Below are 14,958 nucleotides of genomic sequence, written 5' to 3' on the forward strand. Positions count from 1 at the left end.
CCACCTCAAACTTGTGCTGCCCTGATAGACCCAAGGGAGCCCTACAAACTGACATCAGGAACCTGGACTGCTGAGTTTTCTTTCCCAGGGAAAATGGAAAAAGGATGTGCCCAGGGGCCCCTGGCCCTGACTGCAAAAAATCCTTATATCGAAGGATGGAGCCGACACTGAATTTGTCCCCACCTCAAACTTGTGCTGCCCTGATAGACCCAAGGGAGCCCTACAAACTGACATCAGGAACCTGGACTGCTGAGTTTTCTTTCCCAGGGTAAATGGGAAAAGTATGTGCCCAGGGGCCCCTGGCCCTGACTGCAAAAAATCCTTATATCGAAGGATGGACCCCACACCGAAGTGGTCCCCACCTCAAACTTGTGCTGCCCTGATAGACCCAAGGGAGCCCTACAAACTGACATCAGGAACCTGGACTGCTGAGTTTTCTTTCCCAGGGAAAATGGAAAAAGGATGTGCCCAGGGGCCCCTGGCCCTGACTGCAAAAAATCCTTATATCGAAGGATGGACCCTACATCAAAGTTGTCCCCACCTCAAACTTGTGCTTCCCTGATACATCGAAGGGAAACCTACAAACTGACATCAGGAACCTGGACTGCTGAGTTTTCTTTCCCAGGGAAAATGGGAAAAGTATGTGCCCAGGGGCCCCTGGCCCTGACTGCAAAAAATCCTTATATCGAAGGATGGAGCCCACACCGAAGTTGTCCCCACCTCAAACTTGTGCTGCCCTGATAGACCCAAGGGAGCCCTACAAACTGACATCAGGAACCTGGACTGCTGAGTTTTCTTTCCCAGGGAAAATGGGAAAAGTATGTGCCCAGGGGCCCCTGGCCCTGACTGCAAAAAATCCTTATATCGAAGGATGGACCCCACACCGAAGTGGTCCCCACCTCAAACTTGTGCTGCCCTGATAGACCCAAGGGAGCCCTACAAACTGACATCAGGAACCTGGACTGCTGAGTTTTCTTTCCCAGGGAAAATGGAAAAAGGATGTGCCCAGGGGGCCCTGGCCCTGGGCTGGGGCCTCACTTCAAAGAATCCTTATATCGAAGGATGGACCTCACACCGAAGTTGTCCCCACCTCAAACTTGTGCTGCCCTGATAGACCCAAGGGAGCCCTACAAACTGACATCAGGAACCTGGACTGCTGAGTTTTCTTTCCCAGGGAAAATGGAAAAAGGATGTGCCCAGGGGCCCCTGGCCCTGACTGCAAAAAATCCTTATATCGAAGGATGGACCTCACACCGAAGTTGTCCCCACCTCAAACTTGTGCTGCCCTGATAGACCCAAGGGAGCCCTACAAACTGACATCAGGAACCTGGACTGCTGAGTTTTCTTTCCCAGGGAAAATGGCCAAAGGTTGTACCCGGGGTCCCATGGATCTGGGCTGGGGTCTCACTGCAAAAAAATCCTTATATCGAAGGATGGACCCCACACCGAAGTTGTCCCCACCTCAAACTTGTGCTGCCCTGATAGACCCAAGGGAGCCCTACAAACTGACATCAGGAACCTGGACTACTGAATTTTCTTTCTCAGGGAAAATGGAAAAAGGATGTGCCCAGGGGCCCCTGGCCCTGGGCTGGTACCTCACTATAAAAAATCCTTATATCGAAGGATGGACCCCACACCGAAGTTGTCCCCACATCAAACTTGTGCTGCCCTGATAGACCCAAGGGAACCCTACAAACTGACATCAGGAACCTGGACTGCTGAGTTTTCTTTCCCAGGGAAAATGGAAAAAGGATGTGCCCAGGGGCCCCTGGCCCTGACTGCAAAAAATCCTTATATCGAAGGATGGACCCCACACCGAAGTTGTCCCCACCTCAAACTTGTGCTGCCCTGATAGACCCAAGGGAGCCCTACAAACTGACATCAGGAACCTGGACTGCTGAGTTTTCTTTCCCAGGGAAAATGGCCAAAGGTTGTACCCGGGGTCCCATGGATCTGGGCTGGGGTCTCACTGCAAAAAAATTCTTATATCGAAGGATGGACCCCACACCGAAGTTGTCCCCACCTCAAACTTGTGCTGCCCTGATAGACCCAAGGGAGCCCTACAAACTGACATCAGGAACCTGGACTACTGAATTTTCTTTCTCAGGGAAAATGGAAAAAGGATGTGCCCAGGGGCCCCTGGCCCTGGGCTGGTACCTCACTATAAAAAATCCTTATATCGAAGGATGGACCCCACACCGAAGTTGTCCCCACATCAAACTTGTGCTGCCCTGATAGACCCAAGGGAACCCTACAAACTGACATCAGGAACCTGGACTGCTGAGTTTTCTTTCCCAGGGAAAATGGAAAAAGGATGTGCCCAGGGGCCCCTGGCCCTGACTGCAAAAAATCCTTATATCGAAGGATGGACCCCACACCGAAGTTGTCCCCACCTCAAACTTGTGCTGCCCTGATAGACCCAAGGGAGCCCTACAAACTGACATCAGGAACCTGGACTGCTGAGTTTTCTTTCCCAGGGAAAATGGAAAAAGGATGTGCCCAGGGGCCCTGGCCCTGGGCTGGGGCCTCACTTGAAAGAATCTTTATATCGAAGGATGGACCCCACACCGAAGTTGTCCCCACCTCAAACTTGTGCTGCCCTGATAGACCCAAGGGAGCCCTACAAACTGACATCAGGAACCTGGACTGCTTAGTTTTCTTTCCCAGTGAAAATGGCCAAAGGATATTCCCAGGGGCCCCTGGCCCTGACTGCAAAAAATCCTTATATCGAAGGATGGACTCCACACCGAAGTTGTCCCCACCTCAAACTTGTGCTGCCCTGATAGACCCAAGGGAGCCCTACAAACTGACATCAGGAACCTGGACTGCTGAGTTTTCTTTCCCAGGGAAAATGGAAAAAGGATATGCCCAGGGGCACCTGGCCCTGACTGCAAAAAATCCTTATATCGAAGGATGGACCCCACACCGAAGTTGTCCCCACCTCAAACTTGTGCTGCCCTGATAGACCCAAGGGAGCCGTACAAACTAACATCAGGAACCTGGACTGCTGAGTTTTCTTTCCCAGGGAAAATGGCCAAAGGATGTGCCCAGGGGCCCCTGGCCCTGACTGCAAAAAATCCTTATATCGAAGGATGGAGCCCACACCGAAGTTGTCCCCACCTCAAACTTGTGCTGCCCTGATAGACCCAAGGGAGCCCTACAAACTGACATCAGGAACCTGGACTGCTGAGTTTTCTTTCCCAGGGAAAATGGAAAAAGGTTGTGCCCAGGGGGCCCTGGCCCTGGGCTGGGGCCTCACTGCAAAGAATCCTTATATCGAAGGATGGAGCCCACACCAAAGTTGTCCCCACCTCAAACTTGTGCTGCCCTGATAGACCCAAGGCAGCCCTACAAACTGACATCAGGAACCTGGACTGCTGAGTTTTCTTTCCCAGGGAAAATGGAAAAAGGATGTGCCCAGGGGCCCCTGGCCCTGACTGCAAAAAATCGTTATATCGAAGGAGGGACCACACACCGAAGTTGTCCCCACCTCAAACTTGTGCTACCCTGATAGACCCAAGGGAGCCCTACAAACTGACATCAGGAACCTGGACTGCTGAGTTTTCTTTCCCAGGGAAAATGGAAAAAGGTTGTGACCAGGGGCCCCTGGCCCTGGACTGGGGCCTCACTGCAAAAAATCCTTATATCGAAGGATGGAGCCCACAACGAAGTTGTCCCACCTCAAACTTGTGCTACCCTGATACACCCAAGGGAGCCCTACAAACTGACATCAGGAACCTGGACTGCTGAGTTTTCTTTCCCAGGGAAAATGGAAAAAGGATGTGCCCAGGGGCCCCTGGCCCTGACTGCAAAAAATCCTTATATCGAAGGATGGACCCTACATCAAAGTTGTCCCCACCTCAAACTTGTGCTTCCCTGATACATCGAAGGGAAACCTACAAACTGACATCAGGAACCTGGACTGCTGAGTTTTCTTTCCCAGGGAAAATGGAAAAAGGATGTGCCCAGGGGCCCCTGGCCCTGACTGCAAAGAATCCTTATATCGAAGGATGGACCCCACACCAAAGTGTTCCCCACCTCAAACTTGTGCTGCCCTGATAGACCCAAGGGAGCCCTACAAACTGACATCAGGAACCTGGACTGCTGAGTTTTCTTTCCCAGGGAAAATGGATAAAGGTTGTGCCCAGGGGCCCCTGGCCATGGGCTGGATCACAACTACAAAAAATCCTTATATCGAAGGATGGACCCCACACCGAAGTTGTCCCCACCTCAAACTTGTGCTGCCCTGATAGACCCAAGGGAGCCCTACAAACTGACATCAGGAACCTGGACTGCTGAGTTTTCTTTCCCAGGGAAAATGGAAAAAGGATGTGCCCAGGGGCCCCTGGCCCTGACTGCAAAAAATCCTTATATCGAAGGATGGAGCCGACACTGAATTTGTCCCCACCTCAAACTTGTGCTGCCCTGATAGACCCAAGGGAGCCCTACAAACTGACATCAGGAACCTGGACTGCTGAGTTTTCTTTCCCAGGGTAAATGGGAAAAGTATGTGCCCAGGGGCCCCTGGCCCTGACTGCAAAAAATCCTTATATCGAAGGATGGACCCCACACCGAAGTGGTCCCCACCTCAAACTTGTGCTGCCCTGATAGACCCAAGGGAGCCCTACAAACTGACATCAGGAACCTGGACTGCTGAGTTTTCTTTCCCAGGGAAAATGGAAAAAGGATGTGCCCAGGGGCCCCTGGCCCTGACTGCAAAAAATCCTTATATCGAAGGATGGACCCTACATCAAAGTTGTCCCCACCTCAAACTTGTGCTTCCCTGATACATCGAAGGGAAACCTACAAACTGACATCAGGAACCTGGACTGCTGAGTTTTCTTTCCCAGGGAAAATGGAAAAAGGATGTGCCCAGGGGCCCCTGGCCCTGACTGCAAAAAATCCTTATATCGAAGGATGGAGCCCACACCGAAGTTGTCCCCACCTCAAACTTGTGCTGCCCTGATAGACCCAAGGGAGCCCTACAAACTGACATCAGGAACCTGGACTGCTGAGTTTTCTTTCCCAGGGAAAATGGGAAAAGTATGTGCCCAGGGGCCCCTGGCCCTGACTGCAAAAAATCCTTATATCGAAGGATGGACCCCACACCGAAGTGGTCCCCACCTCAAACTTGTGCTGCCCTGATAGACCCAAGGGAGCCCTACAAACTGACATCAGGAACCTGGACTGCTGAGTTTTCTTTCCCAGGGAAAATGGAAAAAGGATGTGCCCAGGGGGCCCTGGCCCTGGGCTGGGGCCTCACTTCAAAGAATCCTTATATCGAAGGATGGACCTCACACCGAAGTTGTCCCCACCTCAAACTTGTGCTGCCCTGATAGACCCAAGGGAGCCCTACAAACTGACATCAGGAACCTGGACTGCTGAGTTTTCTTTCCCAGGGAAAATGGAAAAAGGATGTGCCCAGGGGCCCCTGGCCCTGACTGCAAAAAATCCTTATATCGAAGGATGGACCTCACACCGAAGTTGTCCCCACCTCAAACTTGTGCTGCCCTGATAGACCCAAGGGAGCCCTACAAACTGACATCAGGAACCTGGACTGCTGAGTTTTCTTTCCCAGGGAAAATGGCCAAAGGTTGTACCCGGGGTCCCATGGATCTGGGCTGGGGTCTCACTGCAAAAAAATCCTTATATCGAAGGATGGACCCCACACCGAAGTTGTCCCCACCTCAAACTTGTGCTGCCCTGATAGACCCAAGGGAGCCCTACAAACTGACATCAGGAACCTGGACTACTGAATTTTCTTTCTCAGGGAAAATGGAAAAAGGATGTGCCCAGGGGCCCCTGGCCCTGGGCTGGTACCTCACTATAAAAAATCCTTATATCGAAGGATGGACCCCACACCGAAGTTGTCCCCACATCAAACTTGTGCTGCCCTGATAGACCCAAGGGAACCCTACAAACTGACATCAGGAACCTGGACTGCTGAGTTTTCTTTCCCAGGGAAAATGGAAAAAGGATGTGCCCAGGGGCCCCTGGCCCTGACTGCAAAAAATCCTTATATCGAAGGATGGACCCCACACCGAAGTTGTCCCCACCTCAAACTTGTGCTGCCCTGATAGACCCAAGGGAGCCCTACAAACTGACATCAGGAACCTGGACTGCTGAGTTTTCTTTCCCAGGGAAAATGGCCAAAGGTTGTACCCGGGGTCCCATGGATCTGGGCTGGGGTCTCACTGCAAAAAAATTCTTATATCGAAGGATGGACCCCACACCGAAGTTGTCCCCACCTCAAACTTGTGCTGCCCTGATAGACCCAAGGGAGCCCTACAAACTGACATCAGGAACCTGGACTACTGAATTTTCTTTCTCAGGGAAAATGGAAAAAGGATGTGCCCAGGGGCCCCTGGCCCTGGGCTGGTACCTCACTATAAAAAATCCTTATATCGAAGGATGGACCCCACACCGAAGTTGTCCCCACATCAAACTTGTGCTGCCCTGATAGACCCAAGGGAACCCTACAAACTGACATCAGGAACCTGGACTGCTGAGTTTTCTTTCCCAGGGAAAATGGAAAAAGGATGTGCCCAGGGGCCCCTGGCCCTGACTGCAAAAAATCCTTATATCGAAGGATGGACCCCACACCGAAGTTGTCCCCACCTCAAACTTGTGCTGCCCTGATAGACCCAAGGGAGCCCTACAAACTGACATCAGGAACCTGGACTGCTGAGTTTTCTTTCCCAGGGAAAATGGAAAAAGGATGTGCCCAGGGGCCCTGGCCCTGGGCTGGGGCCTCACTTGAAAGAATCTTTATATCGAAGGATGGACCCCACACCGAAGTTGTCCCCACCTCAAACTTGTGCTGCCCTGATAGACCCAAGGGAGCCCTACAAACTGACATCAGGAACCTGGACTGCTTAGTTTTCTTTCCCAGTGAAAATGGCCAAAGGATATTCCCAGGGGCCCCTGGCCCTGACTGCAAAAAATCCTTATATCGAAGGATGGACTCCACACCGAAGTTGTCCCCACCTCAAACTTGTGCTGCCCTGATAGACCCAAGGGAGCCCTACAAACTGACATCAGGAACCTGGACTGCTGAGTTTTCTTTCCCAGGGAAAATGGAAAAAGGATATGCCCAGGGGCACCTGGCCCTGACTGCAAAAAATCCTTATATCGAAGGATGGACCCCACACCGAAGTTGTCCCCACCTCAAACTTGTGCTGCCCTGATAGACCCAAGGGAGCCGTACAAACTAACATCAGGAACCTGGACTGCTGAGTTTTCTTTCCCAGGGAAAATGGCCAAAGGATGTGCCCAGGGGCCCCTGGCCCTGACTGCAAAAAATCCTTATATCGAAGGATGGAGCCCACACCGAAGTTGTCCCCACCTCAAACTTGTGCTGCCCTGATAGACCCAAGGGAGCCCTACAAACTGACATCAGGAACCTGGACTGCTGAGTTTTCTTTCCCAGGGAAAATGGAAAAAGGTTGTGCCCAGGGGGCCCTGGCCCTGGGCTGGGGCCTCACTGCAAAGAATCCTTATATCGAAGGATGGAGCCCACACCAAAGTTGTCCCCACCTCAAACTTGTGCTGCCCTGATAGACCCAAGGCAGCCCTACAAACTGACATCAGGAACCTGGACTGCTGAGTTTTCTTTCCCAGGGAAAATGGAAAAAGGATGTGCCCAGGGGCCCCTGGCCCTGACTGCAAAAAATCGTTATATCGAAGGAGGGACCACACACCGAAGTTGTCCCCACCTCAAACTTGTGCTACCCTGATAGACCCAAGGGAGCCCTACAAACTGAAATCAGGAACCTGGACTGCTGAGTTTTCTTTCCCAGGGAAAATGGAAAAAGGTTGTGACCAGGGGCCCCTGGCCCTGGACTGGGGCCTCACTGCAAAAAATCCTTATATCGAAGGATGGAGCCCACAACGAAGTTGTCCCACCTCAAACTTGTGCTACCCTGATACACCCAAGGGAGCCCTACAAACTGACATCAGGAACCTGGACTGCTGAGTTTTCTTTCCCAGGGAAAATGGAAAAAGGATGTGCCCAGGGGCCCCTGGCCCTGACTGCAAAAAATCCTTATATCGAAGGATGGACCCTACATCAAAGTTGTCCCCACCTCAAACTTGTGCTTCCCTGATACATCGAAGGGAAACCTACAAACTGACATCAGGAACCTGGACTGCTGAGTTTTCTTTCCCAGGGAAAATGGAAAAAGGATGTGCCCAGGGGCCCCTGGCCCTGACTGCAAAGAATCCTTATATCGAAGGATGGACCCCACACCAAAGTGTTCCCCACCTCAAACTTGTGCTGCCCTGATAGACCCAAGGGAGCCCTACAAACTGACATCAGGAACCTGGACTGCTGAGTTTTCTTTCCCAGGGAAAATGGATAAAGGTTGTGCCCAGGGGCCCCTGGCCATGGGCTGGAAAACAACTACAAAAAATCCTTATATCGAAGGATGGACCCCACACCGAAGTTGTCCCCACCTCAAACTTGTGCTGCCCTGATAGACCCAAGGGAGCCCTACAAACTGACATCAGGAACCTGGACTGCTGAGTTTTCTTTCCCAGGGAAAATGGAAAAAGGATGTGCCCAGGGGCCCCTGGCCCTGACTGCAAAAAATCCTTATATCGAAGGATGGAGCCGACACTGAATTTGTCCCCACCTCAAACTTGTGCTGCCCTGATAGACCCAAGGGAGCCCTACAAACTGACATCAGGAACCTGGACTGCTGAGTTTTCTTTCCCAGGGTAAATGGGAAAAGTATGTGCCCAGGGGCCCCTGGCCCTGACTGCAAAAAATCCTTATATCGAAGGATGGACCCCACACCGAAGTGGTCCCCACCTCAAACTTGTGCTGCCCTGATAGACCCAAGGGAGCCCTACAAACTGACATCAGGAACCTGGACTGCTGAGTTTTCTTTCCCAGGGAAAATGGAAAAAGGATGTGCCCAGGGGCCCCTGGCCCTGACTGCAAAAAATCCTTATATCGAAGGATGGACCTCACACCGAAGTTGTCCCCACCTCAAACTTGTGCTGCCCTGATAGACCCAAGGGAGCCCTACAAACTGACATCAGGAACCTGGACTGCTGAGTTTTCTTTCCCAGGGAAAATGGAAAAAGGATGTGCCCAGGGGCCCCTGGCCCTGACTGCAAAAAATCCTTATATCGAAGGATGGAGCCCACACCGAAGTGGTCCCCACCTCAAACTTGTGCTGCCCTGATAGACCCAAGGGAGCCCTACAAACTGACATCAGGAACCTGGACTGCTGAGTTTTCTTTCCCAGGGAAAATGGAAAAAGGATGTGCCCAGGGGGCCCTGGCCCTGGGCTGGGGCCTCACTTCAAAGAATCCTTATATCGAAGGATGGACCTCACACCGAAGTTGTCCCCACCTCAAACTTGTGCTGCCCTGATAGACCCAAGGGAGCCCTACAAACTGACATCAGGAACCTGGACTGCTGAGTTTTCTTTCCCAGGGAAAATGGAAAAAGGATGTGCCCAGGGGCCCCTGGCCCTGACTGCAAAAAATCCTTATATCGAAGGATGGACCTCACACCGAAGTTGTCCCCACCTCAAACTTGTGCTGCCCTGATAGACCCAAGGGAGCCCTACAAACTGACATCAGGAACCTGGACTGCTGAGTTTTCTTTCCCAGGGAAAATGGCCAAAGGTTGTACCCGGGGTCCCATGGATCTGGGCTGGGGTCTCACTGCAAAAAAATCCTTATATCGAAGGATGGACCCCACACCGAAGTTGTCCCCACCTCAAACTTGTGCTGCCCTGATAGACCCAAGGGAGCCCTACAAACTGACATCAGGAACCTGGACTACTGAATTTTCTTTCTCAGGGAAAATGGAAAAAGGATGTGCCCAGGGGCCCCTGGCCCTGGGCTGGTACCTCACTATAAAAAATCCTTATATCGAAGGATGGACCCCACACCGAAGTTGTCCCCACATCAAACTTGTGCTGCCCTGATAGACCCAAGGGAACCCTACAAACTGACATCAGGAACCTGGACTGCTGAGTTTTCTTTCCCAGGGAAAATGGAAAAAGGATGTGCCCAGGGGCCCCTGGCCCTGACTGCAAAAAATCCTTATATCGAAGGATGGACCCCACACCGAAGTTGTCCCCACCTCAAACTTGTGCTGCCCTGATAGACCCAAGGGAGCCCTACAAACTGACATCAGGAACCTGGACTGCTGAGTTTTCTTTCCCAGGGAAAATGGAAAAAGGATGTGCCCAGGGGCCCTGGCCCTGGGCTGGGGCCTCACTTGAAAGAATCTTTATATCGAAGGATGGACCCCACTCCGAAGTAGTCCCCACCTCAAACTTGTGCTGCCCTGATAGACCCAAGGGAGCCCTACAAACTGACATCAGGAACCTGGACTGCTTAGTTTTCTTTCCCAGTGAAAATGGCCAAAGGATGTTCCCAGGGGCCCCTGGCCGTGACTGCAAAAAATCCTTATATCGAAGGATGGACTCCACACCGAAGTTGTCCCCACCTCAAACTTGTGCTGCCCTGATAGACCCAAGGGAGCCCTACAAACTGACATCAGGAACCTGGACTGCTGAGTTTTCTTTCCCAGGGAAAATGGAAAAAGGATGTGCCCAGGGGCACCTGGCCCTGACTGCAAAAAATCCTTATATCGAAGGATGGACTCCACACCGAAGTTGTCCCCACCTCAAACTTGTGCTGCCCTGATAGACCCAAGGGAGCCCTACAAACTAACATCAGGAACCTGGACTGCTGAGTTTTCTTTCCCAGGGAAAATGGCCAAAGGATGTGCCCAGGGGCCCCTGGCCCTGACTGCAAAAAATCCTTATATCGAAGGATGGAGCCCACACCGAAGTTGTCCCCACCTCAAACTTTTGCTGCCCTGATAGACCCAAGGGAGCCCTACAAACTGACATCAGGAACCTGGACTGCTGAGTTTTCTTTCCCAGGGAAAATGGAAAAAGGATGTGCCCAGGGGGCCCTGGCCCTGACTGCAAAAAATCCTTATATCGAAGGATGGACCTCACACCGAAGTTGTCCCCACCTCAAACTTGTGCTGCCCTGATAGACCCAAGGGAGCCCTACAAACTGACATCAGGAACCTGGACTGCTGAGTTTTCTTTCCCAGGGAAAATGGAAAAAGGATGTGCCCAGGGGCCCTTGGCCCTGACTGCAAAAAATCCTTATATCGAAGGATGGACCTCACACCGAAGTTGTCCCCACCTCAAACTTGTGCTGCCCTGATAGACCCAAGGGAGCCCTACAAACTGACATCAGGAACCTGGACTGCTGAATTTTCTTTCCCAGGGAAAATGGCCAAAGGTTGTACCCGGGGTCCCCTGGCTCTGGGCTGGGGTCTCACTGCAAAAAAATCCTTATATCGAAGGATGGACCCCACACCGAAGTTGTCCCCACCTCAAACTTGTGCTGCCCTGATAGACCCAAGGGAGCCCTACAAACTGACATCAGGAACCTGGACTGCTGAGTTTTCTTTCCCAGGGAAAATGGAAAAAGGATGTGCCCAGGGGCCCCTGGCCCTGGGCTGGTACCTCAATATAAAAAATCGTTATATCGAAGGATGGAGCCCACACCGAAGTTGTCCCCACATCCAACTTGTGCTGCCCTGATAGACCCATGGGAACCCTACAAACTGACATCAGGAACCTGGACTGCTGAGTTTTCTTTCCCAGGGAAAATGGAAAAAGGATGTGCCCAGGGGCCCCTGGCCCTGACTGCAAAAAATCCTTATATCAAAGGATGGACCCCACACCGAAGTTGTCCCCACCTCAAACTTGTGCTGCCCTGATAGACCCAAGGGAGCCCTACAAACTGACATCAGGAACCTGGACTGCTGAGTTTTCTTTCCCAGGGAAAATGGAAAAAGGATGTGCCCAGGGGCCCTGGCCCTGGGCTGGGGCCTCACTTGAAAGAATCTTTATATCGAAGGATGGACCCCACACCGAAGTTGTCCCCACCTCAAACTTGTGCTGCCCTGATAGACCCAAGGGAGCCCTACAAACTGACATCAGGAACCTGGACTGCTTAGTTTTCTTTCCCAGGGAAAATGGAAAAAGGATGTGCCCAGGGGCCCCTGGCCCTGACTGCAAAAAATCCTTATATCGAAGGATGGACTCCACACCGAAGTTGTCCCCACCTCAAACTTGTGCTGCCCTGATAGACCCAAGGGAGCCCTACAAACTGACATCAGGAACCTGGACTACTGAGTTTTCTTTCCCAGGGAAAATGGAAAAAGGATGTGCCCAGGGGCCCCTGGCCCTGGGCTGGGGCCTCACTACAAAAAATCCTTATATCGAAGGATGGACCCCACACCGAAGTTGTCCCCACCTCAAACTTGTGCTGCCCTCATAGACCCAAGGGAGCCTTACAAACTGACATCAGGAACCTGGACTGCTGAGTTTTCTTTCCCAGGGAAAATGGAAAAAGGATGTGCCCAGGGGCCCCTGGCCCTGATTGCAAAAAATCCTTATATCGAAGGATGGAGCCCACACCGAAGTTGTCCCCACCTCAAACTTGTGCTGCCCTGATACACCCAAGGGAGCCCTACAAACTGACATCAGGAACCTGGACTGCTGAGTTTTCTTTCCCAGAGAAAATGGAAAAAGTATACGCCCAGGGGCCCCAGGTCCTGGGCTGGGGCCTCACTACAAAAAATCCTTATATCGAAGGATGGACCCCACACCAAAGTTGTCCCCACCTCAAACTTGTGCTGCCCTGATAGACCCAAGGGAGCCCTACAAACTGAGATCAGGAACCTGGACTGCTGAGTTTTCTTTCCCAGGGAAAATGGAAAAAGGATATGCCCAGGGGCCCCTGACCCTGACTGCAAAAAATCCTTATATCGAAGGATGGACCCCACACCGAAATTGTCCCCACCTCAAACTTGTGCTGCCCTGATAGACCCAAGGGAGCCCTACAAACTGACATCTGGAACCTGGACTGCTGAGTTTTCTTTCCCAGGGAAAATGGAAAAAGGATGTGCCCAGGGGCCCCTAGCCCTGGGCTGGGGCCTCACTGCAAAAAATCCTTATATCGAAGGATGGAGCCCACACCGAAGTTGTCCCCACCTCAAACTTGTGCTGCCCTGATAGACCCAAGGGAGCCCTACAAACTGACATCAGGAACCTGGACTGCTGAGTTTTCTTTCCCAGGGAAAATGGATAAAGGTTATGCCCAGGGGCCCCTGGCCCTGGGCTCGGCCACAACTACAAAAAATCCTTATATGGAAGGATGGAGCCCACACCAAAGTTGTCCCCACCTCAAACTTGTGCTGCCCTGATAGACCCAAGGGAGCCCTACAAACTGACATCAGGAACCTGGACTGCTGAGTTTTCTTTCCCAGGGAAAATGGAAAAAGGATGTGCCCAGGGGCCCCTGGCCATGGGCTGGGGCCACACTGCAAAGAATCCTTATATCAAACGATGGACCCCACACCGAATTTGTCCCCACCTCAAACTTGTGCTGCCCTGATAGACCCAAGGGAGCCCTACAAACTGACATCAGGAACCTGGACTGCTGAGTTTTCTTTCCCAGGGAAAATGGAAAAAGGATGTTCCCAGGGGCCCCTGGCCCTGACTGCAAAAAATCCTTATATCGAAGGATGGACCCCACACCGAAGTGGTCCCCACCTCAAACTTGTGCTGCCCTGATAGACCCAAGGGAGCCCTACAAACTGACATCAGGAACCTGGACTGCTGAGTTTTCTTTCCCAGGGAAAATGGAAAAAGGATGTGCCCAGGGGCCCCTGGCCCTGACTGTAAAAAAATCCTTATATCGAAGGATGGACCCCACACCGAAGTTGACCCCACCTCAAACTTGTGCTGCCCTGATAGACCCAAGGGAGCCCTACAAACTGACATCAGGAACCTGGACTGCTGAGTTTTCTTTCCCAGGGAAAATGGAAAAAGGATGTGCCCAGGGGCCCCTGGCCCTGGGCCCCTGGCCCCGACTGCAAAAAATCCTTATATCGAAGGATGGACCCCACACCGAAGTTGTCCCCACCTCAAACTTGTGCTGCCCTGATAGACCCAAGGGAGCCCTACAAACTGACATCAGGAACCTGGACTGCTGAGTTTTCTTTCCTAGGGAAAATGGAAAAATGTTGTGCCCAGGGGCCCCTGGCCCTGACTGCAAAAAATCCTTATATCGAAGGATGGAACCCACACCAAAGTTGTCCCCATCTCAAACTTGTGCTGCCCTGATAGACCAAAGGGAGCCCTACAAACTGACATCAGGAACCTGGACTGCTGAGTTTTCTTTACCAGGGAAAATGGAAAAAGGATGTGCCCAGGGGCCCCTGGCCCTGACTGCAAAGAATCCTTATATCGAAGGATGGACCCCACACCGAAGTTGTCCCCACCTCAAACTTGTGCTGCCCTGATAGACCCAAGGGAGCCCTACAAACTGACATCAGGAACCTGGACTGCTGAGTTTTCTTACCCAGGGAAAATGGCCAAAGGATGTGCCCAGGGGCCCCTGGCCCTGACTGCAAAAAATCCTTATATCGAAGGATGGACCCCACACCGAAGTTGTCCCCACCTCAAACTTGTGCTGCCCTGATAGACCCAAGGGAGCCCTACAAACTGACATCAGGAACCTGGACTGCTGAGTTTTCTTTCCCAGGGAAAATGGAAAAAGGATGTGCCCAGGGGCCCCTGGCCCTGACTGCAAAGAATCCTTATATCGAAGGATGGACCCCACACCGAAGTGGTCCCCACCTCAAACTTGTGCTGCCCTGATAGACCCAAGGGAGCCCTACAAACTGACATCAGGAACCTGGACTGCTGAGTTTTCTTTCCCAGAGAAAATGGAAAAAGGATACGCCCAGGGGCCCCTGGCCCTGGGCTGGGGCCTCAGTACAAAAAATCCTTATATCGAAGGATGGACCCCACACCGAAGTTGTCCCCACCTCAAACTTGTTTTGCCCTGATAGACCCAAGGGAGCCCTACAAACTGACATCAGGAACTTGGACTGAT

The sequence above is a fragment of the Lonchura striata genome, chromosome 30, assembly GCF_050655825.1.
Source record: "Lonchura striata isolate lonStrDom1 chromosome 30, ASM5065582v1, whole genome shotgun sequence".
NCBI lineage: Eukaryota > Metazoa > Chordata > Aves > Passeriformes > Estrildidae > Lonchura > Lonchura striata.